Genomic DNA, 15,120 nt, shown 5'->3' with positions numbered 1-15,120 from the left:
AAATGACTGCTTGCAAATTATTTGTGCAGGTGTCAACAGCATCTCAGGATTGGTCAAAATGGACTGAAAGCCAGACTCCTTTCACTCAATTTTTTAAATTGTATATGAAGCCCCAGATTTTTATGATCCTACAGAGGGTGAGGAGCCCACCTGCCCCACTTCACCCCCCTAACACAATCAACAAAACAAGATGTGTTAAATTTCTCACCAATTCTGATAAGTAGCTGCTGGAGCCAGATGTATCTAATTTAGAAACATAAAGAAAGTGAAGAAATGGATCTAGTATTGTGGAGCAGATTCATATACTTTACAAAGTAGTGGAGCCCGGTGTCCTTTGACTCAGTCCGAGCTATTCAGGACCCATAGGTAAGGGAGAACACTGTGGGATTCCTCCTTCCTGGTAGTTTATGTCTATGCTTGAGAGGAAACATGAAAATGGTCACCAGGGGAGGCAGGTGGAGGGGAAGCCCAGTAACAAGGTTTAGGCCAAAGAATATGAACTAGAACTCAGCCCTCAATTACTATGGTCTAGGAAACAAAATCTTCATGTAAATCCCCTTTCCGTGGTTCAAGAAGAGGTGCTGTGCTGTGATAATGCAATTTGTTTTGTCTTGAAGAATTCTAAAGTACTCTCAAGAAATCAAGCCTGAGCTTGCTCAATATAGTAAAAAATATGTTTTACTTAAAATTATTTTCTCTGTGAAAATCTTGTTACACATGTATTTGATTTTTCTCTATAAATCTAAGATATTCAAAGAGTAAATATTTTCATTACAGTTCTAACAAGAAAATGGAGTTGACAGACTGGAAATGCAGTTTTTTTTTAAAAAAAATAATATTTACATACCTATTTGTAAAATTTATGGGTTGAGGATTATCAGTACTATTTTGAAATTTCATATAAATATATCAATATCTTAAGGTACTACAAGAGTTTCCAAGAAACAGGTCTTTTGACTTATGTTCCTTATTTTCATAGCAGGCAAACATATTTATTTTCCCCCTTGGCGGAGAGTTGTTGAAAGACTTTCAGCATTCATGGAAAGAAGTTTAGATTTATGCCATTGGTAACTAACAGGGGGTCAAAGGTTTGAGTAAGGAAAATTGCACAATTAGGGTTGTTTTGTTTTCCATTTTTAAAAAAATTATAGGAGTAATTCAAGTTCACAATAAAAATCAAAGAATATAAAAGTTCTGTCCAGATGTATCTACTATTTTTTTTACAGCAACACATGCTTTTATTTATAAGGGTAGGGGGCAAACATGAATAAAGTTTTAAGTCTGTGTATTTCACAATAATATCATTTCTTAAAGGCTTAAGACATGCAAAAGAATTTAACAAAAATAACAAAATCATCATCTATGGGTTTTTCTTCATTAGAAGAGAAGTTAACTATTCATACTAGAAATCACAAAAGGAAATGAGCATAATCTTGCAATTCTAGAACACAAAATTAAACTTCATGGTAAACTTCATTTCAATGAATGGAAAAAGAAAAATGAAAAGAAAAATTATTTCTCAAATTTAGTCCTTCCACAGACATATTCTTGGGAGAGGGAGCTCCAAGGTTTCTATGAGGATTTTTTAATTTTGCATTTTAATTTTGATGATACGCCAAATAATACACGCTTATTCAGGATTACCTAGACAAGCTTATATAAGAATATTGCCACATGATTGCTGCATCTGCACTTGTGTCTCTGATCCCTGTGGCACCGAGTGAGGACTAAAAGTACTTAACTTTTCCTGCAAAATTTCTCACCTTGAGCCCTCAGACATTTCATGGAATTGTTACATATTTCCCATGAAAACTCTAAGTTGTCAAGGTTGAGAATACTGGCTCAGGGCAATGATTCTCAAAACAAGATAAGGTGGGGTGAAGATGGTGAAGGGAGATATGCATGTAGTTTGAAAAAGCACATTTAAGAAGCTATTCATTTCATAATGCAAACTCTAGAAAGTAAAGCTCAGTAGTACCAAAGACAAGCTATAGATCCATCCTAGGGGGCTTGGAATAAACATGGTTGTCGTTGAGAAACACTGGTTTAGAGGTAGAGGAGTGCTGGCACATGGAGAACAGTCAATAAGAAAAACATGTCCAAAAGAACATCTTTTGGGTCAAGAGATGCATCCTAAACCAGAACTTGTCATGGTCTTTTGAAACCCAAAAGACCAATCCAGAAGAAACCCAAGACAATCTATCAATCTTTTCGGCCCCATGGTGTGGAGAAAGTTGGTCTACTTTTTAATACTGATCCAAAAGAAGAAGACAAACTTTCCCCACTGCCCATACTTCACCACTCCCCTTATCATTATTATTATTATTATTATAACTATATTTCATAATAAACAGTTGCTGTAGCTAGGTAAGAATGACCCCAGATCCATCCACCAAGAAGTGTTGTCTTCATTGGAGAGTCCTTCCATTTCCTAAGGGGATCATCATTGGACTCTGCTCTGTAATTATTTTAGAGCTTCAATTTGCCATGGCCAGGTCTCCAGTTCCCCACCCATTTGCATACTTATTATATCAGAGCATTTACCTATATAATCTTTTCTGATAAAGACTGGAGGTACATTCTTGCCCCTGTGAGTGCTTGGAAATAATCTTGAATCACATTTGTGTTACTCATGGCTGTGATATTGACAAATTCCAGAAGTTCTTGCTTGAAGGGCATTTGACAGAGGATCTCTTAGGTCTTTCTGCAGTAGAGGCAGGTGGGCTTGATGAACACAACCACCTTCCCAGGGTGGATTTTGCTACTCACAAATTCCTGAGCCATGCTGGCAGGCAGCTGTCTTCCCCGGGTGGAATCCTCAAGTGCAGGTATTGCTCCGGGAGTAAAACCAGATGTATCTACTGTTAACATTTGGTTATGTGATAATACATTCTTTTTTAAATTTCACATTGGTGTTCTCAAGAGCAGTGATTTAATATATACAGATTCCTTGGGCAGTCACATTCATGCAAGAAAAGAAAAGAACAGAAAAGAAAAGAAGAAAATAAAAGAACAATGAAAAAAAGAACTTCAATTAGGAAAAATGAAGCAATGTAATATGAAAATACTGATAAACATCTTAAATCCATTATGTTATACATAACAGACCCATTTAATCTTCAAAAAGAGAAGTGTACAAAATCTTAATGAAAAATTAAAAGAAATTATGTTTAATGAAGGAGAAAATAGCCTAATACTTTAATGGCCTCTATAAAGTAAGTTCAACTGTGTGTGAAAAAGGAGGTAAAAATAAAGAGAGAGAAAGTGCTAGGCTTCTTTTTTTTCCACATCTGTGACAATATCAAGTATTACAACTTTCATGTTATTATGCATTAGGGAAACATTTTCCTTTTTAATATATGTTAACATAAAATTACCTCTCTATTACAGATCTTTAAGATGTCATATGGCCGTGTGTACTACAGAAATACAAAAAGGAAAACAGCGTGGTAGAATGGAGGCTACCTAAATAGAGCTCACTAGACTCTGAGCTCTAGGAGGGAAGAGGCCATATCAATTTGTTTCATAGTTTTATATCCAGTGCCCAGTACAGTACCTGGCATATAGCAAAAGTTCCTAAAAAATATTTGTCAAATAAATAATAGTGCTAATAGTTAACATTTATTGATGTTAGATGTACATTCTAAGTACCAGCCTTATTTCATACAATCCTCACAAAAATCCACAATTTCATAGGGTACCCATATGTTCATTCAGAGTAAATGTTAAGAACTGCACCTATGGAATCATGACAATTGCTTGAATTTTAGGTTTCCCTTGAATTCAGTCTCACTTTGTTGTCCAAAATATGGAATTTATCTGTAACTTTGTGCCTTAGCATCTCAAGCATTGTTTTCTTGGTCCTTGGTGCTTGCTGGAATAATTTCAGGGGCTCAGGCATTGTGTATTTACAACTTCTCTCTGGTCCCAGTGCCTCTGAGCTCATATCTCACAAGCTGTGAATTTATGCACTAAAAGTTACTCCTTTACTCTATTTCTGCTCTGGGAATTAGTGATGGTATCATATATAGAGTCAATTTTTTACAACATTAGGAAAAAAGAAGAGAACTGGATGACCATATGATCAATCAGAGATAATAAAAAATAAAAATTTTGGAAACTAACAAAGAAAAGCTAAAACGAACCTGGCAAGGGTTTCTAAAGTTGAGTTTTCATGTCGAGAACGTATCTTTAAAAGACATCACTTTAAAGACTATAAACACAATATCATTATCACATGTAAAAAAATAAATATAATAATAATCCCTTATTAACAAATGTCCAGTCAGCATTCACATTTCCTTGTTATTCTCATATCTTTAAATTAATTTTTATTGAATCTTTCCCTAATATTTTATTATATAAATATTTTTCATACAGCAAAGTTGGAAGAATTTTACAGTGAACACTTGTTTACAGGCCACATATATTATGCCATTAATGTTTTACTATACCTCTTTTATCATCTTTTTATCCCTCTATCCCTCCATCAATTCTTTTTCATGCATTTCCAAATAAATTACAGGCATCTATCTATACAATTTTCCCCTAAATACTTCAGCATGCGTATCATTAACAGAGTTCAATATTTGTTTATTTTTTTCTTTTGAGATAAACTTTCCATACAATAAAATGCACAAATCTTAGGTGTAGAATCACTGATTTTTCACAAATGCATACACTTGTAGAGCCCCAAATGCTATCAAGATATAGAATATTGCCACATCATCATTGTCCTTCCCATTTCTTCCCTGTCCCCAAGAGGCAACCACTGTTCTGAATTTTTTGAATTTTTGCTGCTCTAGAACTGTCAGTGTAATGTTTCCACTCATTATAATGTTTTTGAGATTCAATCATGTTGTTGTGGAAATCAGTGATTCATTTATTTTTATTGCTGAGTACTTTTCCATTGTGTGAATACACCATAGTTTATTTATATATTCTTTTATTCGTGGGCTCCTGGGCTGTTTCCAGTTTGGGGTTGTATTAGTCAGGATACTCCAGAGAAAGAGAACTGACAGGATATATGTGTGTATAAACATTTAGAGATTTATTACAGGAATTGGCTCATACAACTGTGCGTATTGGAATGTACAAATTCTGTAGGGCAGGATGCAAGTTGGAAACTTGATAAATGTGATGTTGAATCTCCCCAGGAGGAGATGGCTAGCTGAATTAAAGATAGAAATTCTTCTTTCTGATTGCTGAAACCCTCAGTTCTTGTTTTAATGCTGCCAAGTGACTGGATGAAACTCCTCTCATTGCTGAAGGCAATCTCCTTTGTTGACTATAGATATAATTAGCCATAGATGCAGTCAACTGATGGCTATTTAGCCATCTACTAAAAAGCCTCACTGTAACAATCAGGCCAGTGCTTGCTTGACCAAACAATTGGGCACCATAACCTCACCAAGATGAAACATAAAATTGACCATTACTTGGGGATCTTGTTAATAAAGCTGCTATGAATGTTCTTAAACACCCCTTTTTGTGGACATATGTATGCACTTCTCTTGTGTAAATATCAAGGTCATATGGTAAGTATATGCTTAGTTTTGTAAGAAATTGTCAGATCTTTTTTTTAAAAAGAGATTGCAGCATTTTACATTCACCAACATTGTATGAGAGTTCTAATTGTTCTACATCCTTGCCAACATTTGATATGACCAATTGGGATGACTGAATTATGTACCCCAGACAATCATGTTTTTAATCTTAATCCATTTCTGTGGGTATAAATTCATCGTAAATAGGACTTTCTGAAGATGTTGTTTTTAGATATGGTGTGGTCACATGAATCAGTTTTGGCTTTAATCCAGATTACTGGAGTTCTTTCTAAGCAGAATGAAATTCAGACATAGAGAAAGTCAAGGGAAGTAGCTGGAAGTCAACGGAACTTAGAAGAAAAAAAGGCACCACCATGTGCATTGCCATGTGATGGAGAAGCTGAGGACCAAGGATTGTTGGCAGCCAGCTCCACAATGCCACAGTCTACAGGGAGAAAGCATAACCTTGCTGATGCCTTGATTTTGGACTTCTCCTAGCCTCAAAACCATGAGCTAACCCATTGTATGGTGTTTGTTTTAGCAACCAAGAACCTAAGACTCCCATCTAGTAGATGTATATCTGAAGTTAAATCATTTTGGTGTTAATGTGAATATTCCTTATGATTAATGATATTGAACACTCTATGTACTTCTTGACTATCAATATATTTTTGTTTGTGAATTGTCCAAATCTTTTGCCCATTTTTAAATTGGCTTGTTTGGTTTTCTGTTATTGATTTGTAGGATATATATTAGATTCCAGTCCTTTGTCCACTCTACATTTTATGAATATTTTTGCACAGTCTGTGGATTGCCTATTCACTTTCTTAATGGTTTCTTTGTTTTAAATTATGGTGAAGCCTAAGTTGCCAGTTTTTTCCTCTGTGGTTATTGATTTTTTGTGCTTTGTTTAAGAAACTTTTTTCTAGACCCAAGTCATGGAGATATTTTCCTACAGTTTCTTCAAAAAGCTTTATAGTTTTAGCTTTTATGTTTGGGACTACAATCCATGTCAAATTAATTTTTATGTACAGTGTGGAGTAAGGGTTGTATTTTATAATTTCCATATGGATATATAGTTCTAGATTCTCCTTTCCCCCAGTACATTGCTTTGGTGCCTTTGTCAAAAATCAGAGGCTGTATAAGTGAGGATCCTTTTCTGGATTCTTTTCTGTTTCATTGATCCATTTGTCAATGCTTATGCTAGTACTATACAGTTTTGATTATTGTAGCTTTATGTTAAGTCTTGAAGTCAGTTAGTGAAGTCCTCAAAGTTCACTCTTCTATTTCAAATTGCTTTGGATTTTCTAGGTTGTTTGTTTTTCATGCAAATTTTAGAATCATCTTGTCAATTTCTACAAAAAGTCTATTGGGATACTGAAAGAGGTTGAATTGATTTTATAGATAAATTTCTGGAGAATTGACATTTTGACAATTTTTAAACAGTTTTATTGACATCTCATTCATTCAGCATAGGATTTACCCATTTAAAATGTATAATTCAATGGTTTTTAGTATAGTGACAGCTGCTTTAAAGTCCTTGTATACTGATCCCAGCATTGGGTCTTCTCAGAATTAGATTCTTTTAATTGTATTTTCTCTTGTGAATAGGTTATACCATTTTTTATATGGTATGTAATTTTGGATTGTAACTTGGGCATGTAATGCTATGTTGCGAAGATTGTGGGTTCTGTTGCCATTTGTCAAAAAAGAGTTGATATTTTTGAATTATCAGGCAATTAATTTGTTTGAACTCAAACTAAAAACACTGTTGGGCATCAGCTCAAACCTCTTTTCTATTTTTTTAATTTTTTGTTACCTGTGCTGCTTATAACTTGCCTTGTATTTGCATGGTTCAAGATTTAGCTAGAGATGTGATGAGTTTATACACAGAATTTGGTGCTCACTCTCTATCTGTCTCCCAGACTCCCCCTTTACCTTCCAGTGGCTGTGATTGCTCTAAACTCTGCACTCTGGGTTTTCATGCAAGAAGGGCTGTGAGTTTTCTCTTGGAGTCTTAGCCTCTGCATGACACCAACTCAGATTACCTTATTCTAAAAACCATAAAAATTTGAAGCTTACTCCAAGCCAATCCTTTTTTTTTTCTTTTTTAACTCTCCTGCAGAATGTGCCTGCTTTTTTTCTTTTCACTGTCCAGAGACTTTAGGTAGTTTTTTTCCCATTTCCCCCAGAATTTATAGTTGCTATTTGTGAGAGAATTGGTCATTTGATAGTTTACTCAGCTGTATCAGAAGAATTCCTATTTTCAAAATGTTTGAATCATGATCCAAAAATATCCATACATTGTGTTTCATATGTCTCTTAAATCTAATCAATTGGTTCCCTCGCAACTTATTTGTTGAAGAAAGCAGGTTGTCTTGTCAGATTTCCTATAAGTCCAGATCTTACTGATTGCAACCATCTAGTGTTATTTATTTTTCTATGTCTCCCATATTGCCTAAAAAATCACTAATTGAGAGGTTAATTTGATTCAAATTAAAAAAAATATTTTTTTGCAAGACAACTTTACAGATGGTGCAGTGAACCTCTATTAGAAGTAAGCCTTATCTTCTCGTTCTGCAAATGAGGGGATTGGGCTAGGCCGGTGGTTTTCAAATTTTGTGTTCTGGAAAAACTTAAATTTCCAAAGGGTGCCTATGGAGATAAACTAAGACTTCTTTTCCCCTACTTCTAGCCATCTTGGTATTTATCTGTTTTATGCATTGGAGTTCCGTGAGATATTTTATTTAAAGAAGTATTCAAAAAGCTTGGAAACAATGGATAAACTATAGACTAAATTTCATTATAAATCGTAGGTAATATTTATAAAGTTTTAAAATCCTTTACCGTTTCCTTCTTTTCTTTTCCCATTCCTTTCTTCCTTCTCCTCCTCCTCTTCCTCCCCCTCCTCCCCCCTCTTCCTCCTCCTTCTCCTCCTCCTCCTCCTCCTTCTTCTTTTTTTTAATATTCTGAGCACCTACTATGTGGCATTTACTGTGCTGTTCTCTGAAAATATATCAGGGAACAAAATAGACAAAACTCCCTGCCTTTTGTGGAGTTCACATTCTAGTGTGGGGAGACAGAGAATAAATAATAAACATATTAAATATATAATATGGTTGAAGGTGATTATGGCTACAAAATAAAATGAGCAGAGCAAAGGAGATCGGGAGTGTTTGAGGAGATGCTGCAGTTTTGTGAGAGTAGCCTCAGTAGGCTGATTGAGAAGGTGTATTTGAGCAAAGACTTGAAGAAGAGGGAGTGAGCCATACATGGACGAGGGCAAAGCATTAGAGGCAGAGGGAACAGCCTGAGCTAGGAGCACACCTGGCATGTTGGAGGAACCGCAAAAAGCTAGTATGTCTGGAGGCAATTAAGGGTGTGAAAGGAGAAGAGTGGGTAATGATGCCAATGAAGTTGTGTAGGGCTGTGAAGGCTCTTGTGAGAACATTGGCCTTATTCTGGAAGAAATGTGAAAGCATCAAAGGGTTTTGAGCAGAGTGACATGATATAACTTATGTTTTAATAGGAATACTCTTGTTGCTTTATTGAGAATAGACTGCAAAAACTGAAGGGTAAAATTGGAGAGATCAATTGCTATTGCACTAATTCAAGGAAGAGATGCACTAATTCAAGGAAGAGATGATGATGCTCTAGAAAAGGGTGGTGCGGGGGTCAGATTCTGGATATATCTTGAAGGTAATGCCAACAAGATTTGGATTTGTAAAAGTAACAGCTTTTGCATTTTTGTTTGCAAGCAATAGAAACCAATTCTAGTTATCTTGAAGGGAAATAAAGAATTAATTTATTTTGCAAGCTCACAGAATCAGTATGAGGATCAGCTTTGGGAGATGGGCAGGATCCAGAGAACTCCACAGGCCTTGGCAGAGTGAACCCCAGCAAAGATTAGTGGACCCACAGAATTGGATCTGACACAGTTTTTGCTTTTGCAATGCATGATCTTTAATTCTTTCCACATCCGTAGGGTACATACTAAAAATTCAAAGTCCCATGAGAGAGCATCTGATTGACTGAACCTCATTCACACTGGCGCTGGAGGAAGGCCGGGATATGGCCTCATTCAGATCTATGGAGAGACTAAAACCATATTCAGTGAGAGATACCTCAAAAGGGAAATCAGGCTATTATTAGGAAGGAAGAGTTAGATGTTCAACAGCTAGGAAAATGACAATTGTGTACTAAAATGCTTATGATAGAAAAGTGGAACAGTGACAAAAAAATGGAAATGTGGGGAGAAGTGATTTCCCCAAATGCTACTGTCTGGATACAGCCACTAAGAACATTTTTGTGTACATCCTTACAGTTTATTTTCTATGCATAGGATTTAGACCTAGTTTTATTATGTAATTGCACATCATTTGCAGTACCATATCTAATCTTTTAGCTATTTTCCACAACCCACAATGTGTTTCTATTATTTCTTTTTTTAATGCAATTTTATTGAGATATAATCACACATCATACAATAATCCAAAGGGTACAATCAATTGTTCACAGTATCATCATATAGTTGTGCATTTATCACCACAATCAATGTTTTGAACATTTTCATTACTGCAAAAAATAAAACTAAAAATAAGAATAGAAAATAAAAGTAAAAAAGAATGCCCAAAACATCCCATACTCTTTCCCCCCATTATTCATTTACTTTTTAAATGCAATTTTATTGAGATATAGTCACATTCAATCATCCAAAGTATACAACCAATTGTTCACAGTATCATCACATAATTGTGCATTCATTACCACAATTGTTTGAACATTTTCATTACTCCAAAAAATAAGAATAAAAATAAAAATAAAAGTAAAAGAGAACACCTAAAACATCTCATACTCCCTTCTTCTCTCTATTATTCATTTACTTTTTATCCCCCTTTTTTCTACTCATATACTGGATAAAGGGAGTGTGAGCCACAAGGTTTTCACAATCACAAAGTCACATCATATAAGCTATATAGTTATATGATCATCTTTAAGAATCAAGGATACTGGATTATAGTTCAACAGTTTCAGGTATTTCCTTCTAACTATTCTATATATTAAAACTAAAAATGGATGTGTATATAATGCATAAGAATAACCTCCAGAAAGACATCTCAACTTCATTTGAGATCTCTCAGCCACTGAAACTTTATTTTGTTTATTTTCTCTTCCCTCTTTTGGTCAGGAAGTCTTTCTCAGTCCTATGATGCTGGGTCCAGGCTCATCCCCAGGAGTCATGACCTGTATTGCCAGGGAGATTTACACCCCTGGGAGTCATGCCCCACGTAGGGGAGAGGGCAGTGAGTTTACCTGCTGAATGGACTTGGAGACAGTCAGACTGCATCTGAGCAACAAAAGAGGTTCTTTAAGGGGGGGAGGGTATCTCTTAGGCACAATTATAAGTAGGCTTAGCCTCTCTTTTTCAGTAACAAGCTTCATAAAGGCAAGACCCAAGGTTAAGGATTTGGCCTTCTACAATGGTAGTACTCAATGCATTCATCACCACAATCGATGTTTTGAACATTTTCATTACTCCAGTGCTTGCGAGAATATCAGAAATTCTCCAGATGAGGAAGTTTAATGTTTCCACACTTCTCCCCAGGACTTCAAGGGGGCTTTACAAATACTCTTTATTCTCTACTCAAATTACTCTGGGAGGTATCAGGATTTCCCTCTAACCTGTACAAATCAACCAGATCTCACCCCCTATTCAAGGTTCCATGTAATTATGATGTTTGACTAAGCTGACCATTCAAGTTAACTTAAAAAGCATGCTACAGAAAGTACAGATTTTGCACCAAATAAACATCTCTTCCTTTGGTCACACACAGAAGTTGAGGTTTTAAAACACAGTCAATATTGTCATTTTCCCTTGAGTCTGGTTTACTTTAGTTGTAATCAAGTCCATTTTGTTCATATTTCTACTTGAAGTCTGATCTCTTTTTCAGCTTCTTTAACATTGCAGTATGGGGTAATGCTACATTCATAGCTGCTGAACTCTGGCTCTGAGTCTCAGGTGTCACACAGATAACTGAAGTTCCAGAGCCCAACAACGTTATTCACAAACAGCTTAGCCTCTCAGAATTTAGAGACAACTATTACAACTCATGAATAGATGTGACTGCTATAAGAGCTTACAATTTAAGAACCTTTACCATAAGCCTTTCCCTGATAACCTATGCTCTCAGATTCCATTCTGAGAGTTTGTACATTATAGTTAGTCCATATTAGCAAGGCATTATAATGTTTATCTTTTTGTTTCTGGCTTATTTCACTCAGCATACTGTCCTCAAGGTCTGGTTACCTAAGTGCATACCTCACAACTTCATTTCTTCTTCCCACCGTTCAGTATTCTAGTTGTATATATACACCACATTCACCATTCCATTTAATAGTCAATGTACCCTTAGGCCACCTCCATCCATTGCAAATCATGAATATGGCTTCCATAAACACCAGTGTGCAATGTCCACTCATGTCGCTGCTCTCAGTTCTTCCAAGTATATATCCAATAATGGGATTGCAGGACCATATGGCAACCCCATAGTTAGCTTCCTGTGGAACCACCACACTGCTGTCCAGCTGGGCAGTGCCATTCTACTTCTTTACCAACAGGGAATTGGTACATCCCTCTCTCCACATTTTCTCCAGCACTTTATTTATTTCTAAACAGTTTATTTTTAAACAGTTTTATTCACACACCATACAATCCAACCTAAGCAAACAATCAATGATTCCCAGTATAACCACATAATTACGTATTCACCATCACAGTCTATATGAGGACATTCCCATTTCTTCCCCCAAAGAAAGAGGAAAAGCAGGAAAAAAAATGAGGAATAAAAATACAAAAGATAGAAGAAAAATAAAAATAAAATACAATGAAAATGTCAGACAATAACACCACCACCAAAAATCCCGTATCACTCCCTTATATCCCCCTCTTATAGACATTTAGCTTTGCTATCTTGCCTTTGCTACAATTAATGGAAACATCTTGCAATGTTACCACTAACTATAGACTCTAGTTTGCACTGGGCACACATAAGATAGAAACTGAAAGTTCAAAAAACCAACTAGAAGAATCTATGGAAATAAAAGACACAACACAAAAGATGAAGGACACAATGGAAACATACAACAGCAGATCTCAAGAGGCAGAAGAAAACACTCAGGAACTGGAGAACAAGGAACCTGAAAGCCGAAAAAAGAACAGATAGAGAAAAGAATGGAAAAATATGAGCAACATTTCCGGGAACTTAAGGACAAAACAAAGAAACAGGAATGAATGTATCATTGGTGTCCCAGAAGGAGAAGAGAAGCGAAAAGAGGCAGAAGCAATAATAAAGGAAATAATCAATGAAAATTTCCCATCTCTTATGAAAGACATAAAATTACAGATCCAAGAAGTGCAGTGTACCCCAAACAGAATAGATCTGAAAAGGCCTACGCCAAAAAACTTAATAATCAGATTATCAAATGTCAAAGATAAAGACAGAATCCTGAAAGCAGCAAGAGAAAAGTGATCGATCACATACAAAGAAAGCTTGATAAGACTATGTGTGGATTTCTCAGTAGAAACCATGGAGGCAAGAAGGAAGTGGTGTGATATATTTAAGATACTGAAAGAGAAAAACCACCAACCAAGAATCCTATATCCAGCCAAACTCTCCTTCAAATATGAGGGAGAGCTTAAAATATTCTCTGACAAAAGACAACGACAGAGTTCGTGAATAGGATACCTGCTCTACAGGAAACACTAAAGGAAGCCCTGCAGACAGAAAAGAAAAGACAGGAGTGAGAGGTTTGGAAAACAATTTTGGGAGACAGTAGCACAACAGTGTAAGTGCACTGAACAAAGATGACTGTGAATATGGTTGAAATAGGAAGGTTGGGACCACATGAGACACCAGAACAAAAGACGAAGGATAACGACTGGGACTGTGTAACTCAGGGAAACCGAGGGTGCTCGACAATTGTAATAAAAGGTATAAATATGTTTTTACATGAGCTAGAACAAATGAATGTCAACATTTCAAGGTGTTAAAAATAGGGTGAGATTGGGGGAGAAATACAATCAATGCAAACTAGAGACTATAGTTAACAGAAACATTGTGTTATGCTTCCTTTAATATAACAAAGGTAATATACCAAATCTAAATGCATATGGGGGGGTGGGGATAGGGGTAGGGTATGGGACTCCTGGCATTGGTGATGGTGTCTAACTCTTTATTCTACTTTAGGTTAATGCTGTCTTTCCTTTTGTTGCTTTCTAGCTGTCATGTGTTTTTTTTCCTCTTTGTTTCTTTCTCTTTTCTTTTTCTTTTATCTCTCTGCCTTCTTTGACTCTTCCTCCTTCTTTGTGGAAGAAATGGAGATGTCCTTATATAGATAGTGGCGATGGTGCTGAATACATAAATTTGTGACTATACAGGGAACCAATGATTGTTTACTTAGGATGGAATGTATGGTGTGTGAACAAAACTATCTTAAAAGAAATGGGTTGATGAAGAAATCTTGAGGGCACTATATTGAGTGAAATAAGACAGACACATAAAGGCAAATATTGCAGGGTCTCACTGATATGAACTAATTATAATATGTAAACTCATAGACATGAAATATAAGTTACTAGGATATAGAATGAGGCTAAAGAATGGGTAGTGGTTGCTTATTATGCTCAGAATGTTCACCTAGGGTGAATAGTACCAAAAGGTGTGTGAAGGTGGTGGAAAGGGTAAGCTCAGAGTCACATATGTCACCAGAAGGAAAGTTGCAGGTTAAAAGATGGGAATGTATAAAACAGTGAATCTTGTGGTGGACAATTCTGTGATTAACTATACAAATGTTAGAATCTCTCTCATGAACTAGAACAAATGCATGACACTATAACTAGAAGTTAATAATAGAGAAGCATATAGGAAAAAATATATACCTATTGCAAACTATATACTACAGTTAGTATTTTAACAGTAACAAATGTACTATACCAAAATTATGAATCAATAATAGAGGGGTGGTGGGTAGGTAGGGGTATGGAAGGATTGAGTTTCCTTTTTTTGTCTTTATTTCTTTTCTGGAGTAATTAAAATGTTCTAAAAATAATTAATTGTTATGATGGATACACAGCCACATGAAGGTACCATGGGAAATTGATTGTACACTTTGGATCTTTGGATAGTTGTATGGTATGTGAACAATCTCAATTATATATATATATATATATGAAAGATGGGAGGTGAAGTTGCAATAAGTTCAATAGCTGTTCACAAGCAGAAGGGAAATGAGGGTGGTTCGGAAACTGTGATGGATAACAGAATGAGATCTAGATTTGAATTAAAATCAATGAGTCTCTTCCTGACCAAGAAGGGGAAGAGAAAAGAAACAAAATAAAGTTTCAGTGCCCATGTGATTGTGAAAACCTTGTGGCTCACACTCCCTTCATACAGTGTATGGACAGAGGAGGAGAAAAATGGGGACAAAAATTAAATGAATAATAGGGAGGGATGGGGGGATGGGATATTTTGGGTGTTCTTTATTACTTCAATTTTTATTGTTTTGGAATAATGAA

General features: G+C 35.7%; 1 pseudogene; it reads right to left on the bottom strand.

Moving 5' to 3' along the window:
- Positions 1 to 2,464: 2,464 nt before the first annotated feature.
- Positions 2,465 to 2,784, bottom strand: LOC119527077 (annotated as a pseudogene).
- Positions 2,785 to 15,120: the final 12,336 nt, after the last annotated feature.

This window comes from Choloepus didactylus, chromosome 1 (assembly GCF_015220235.1).
Source record: "Choloepus didactylus isolate mChoDid1 chromosome 1, mChoDid1.pri, whole genome shotgun sequence".
Taxonomy (NCBI): domain Eukaryota; kingdom Metazoa; phylum Chordata; class Mammalia; order Pilosa; family Megalonychidae; genus Choloepus; species Choloepus didactylus.
Note: the sequence above shows the minus strand (reverse complement) of the source record. Positions and strands in the feature narration are given on the sequence as shown.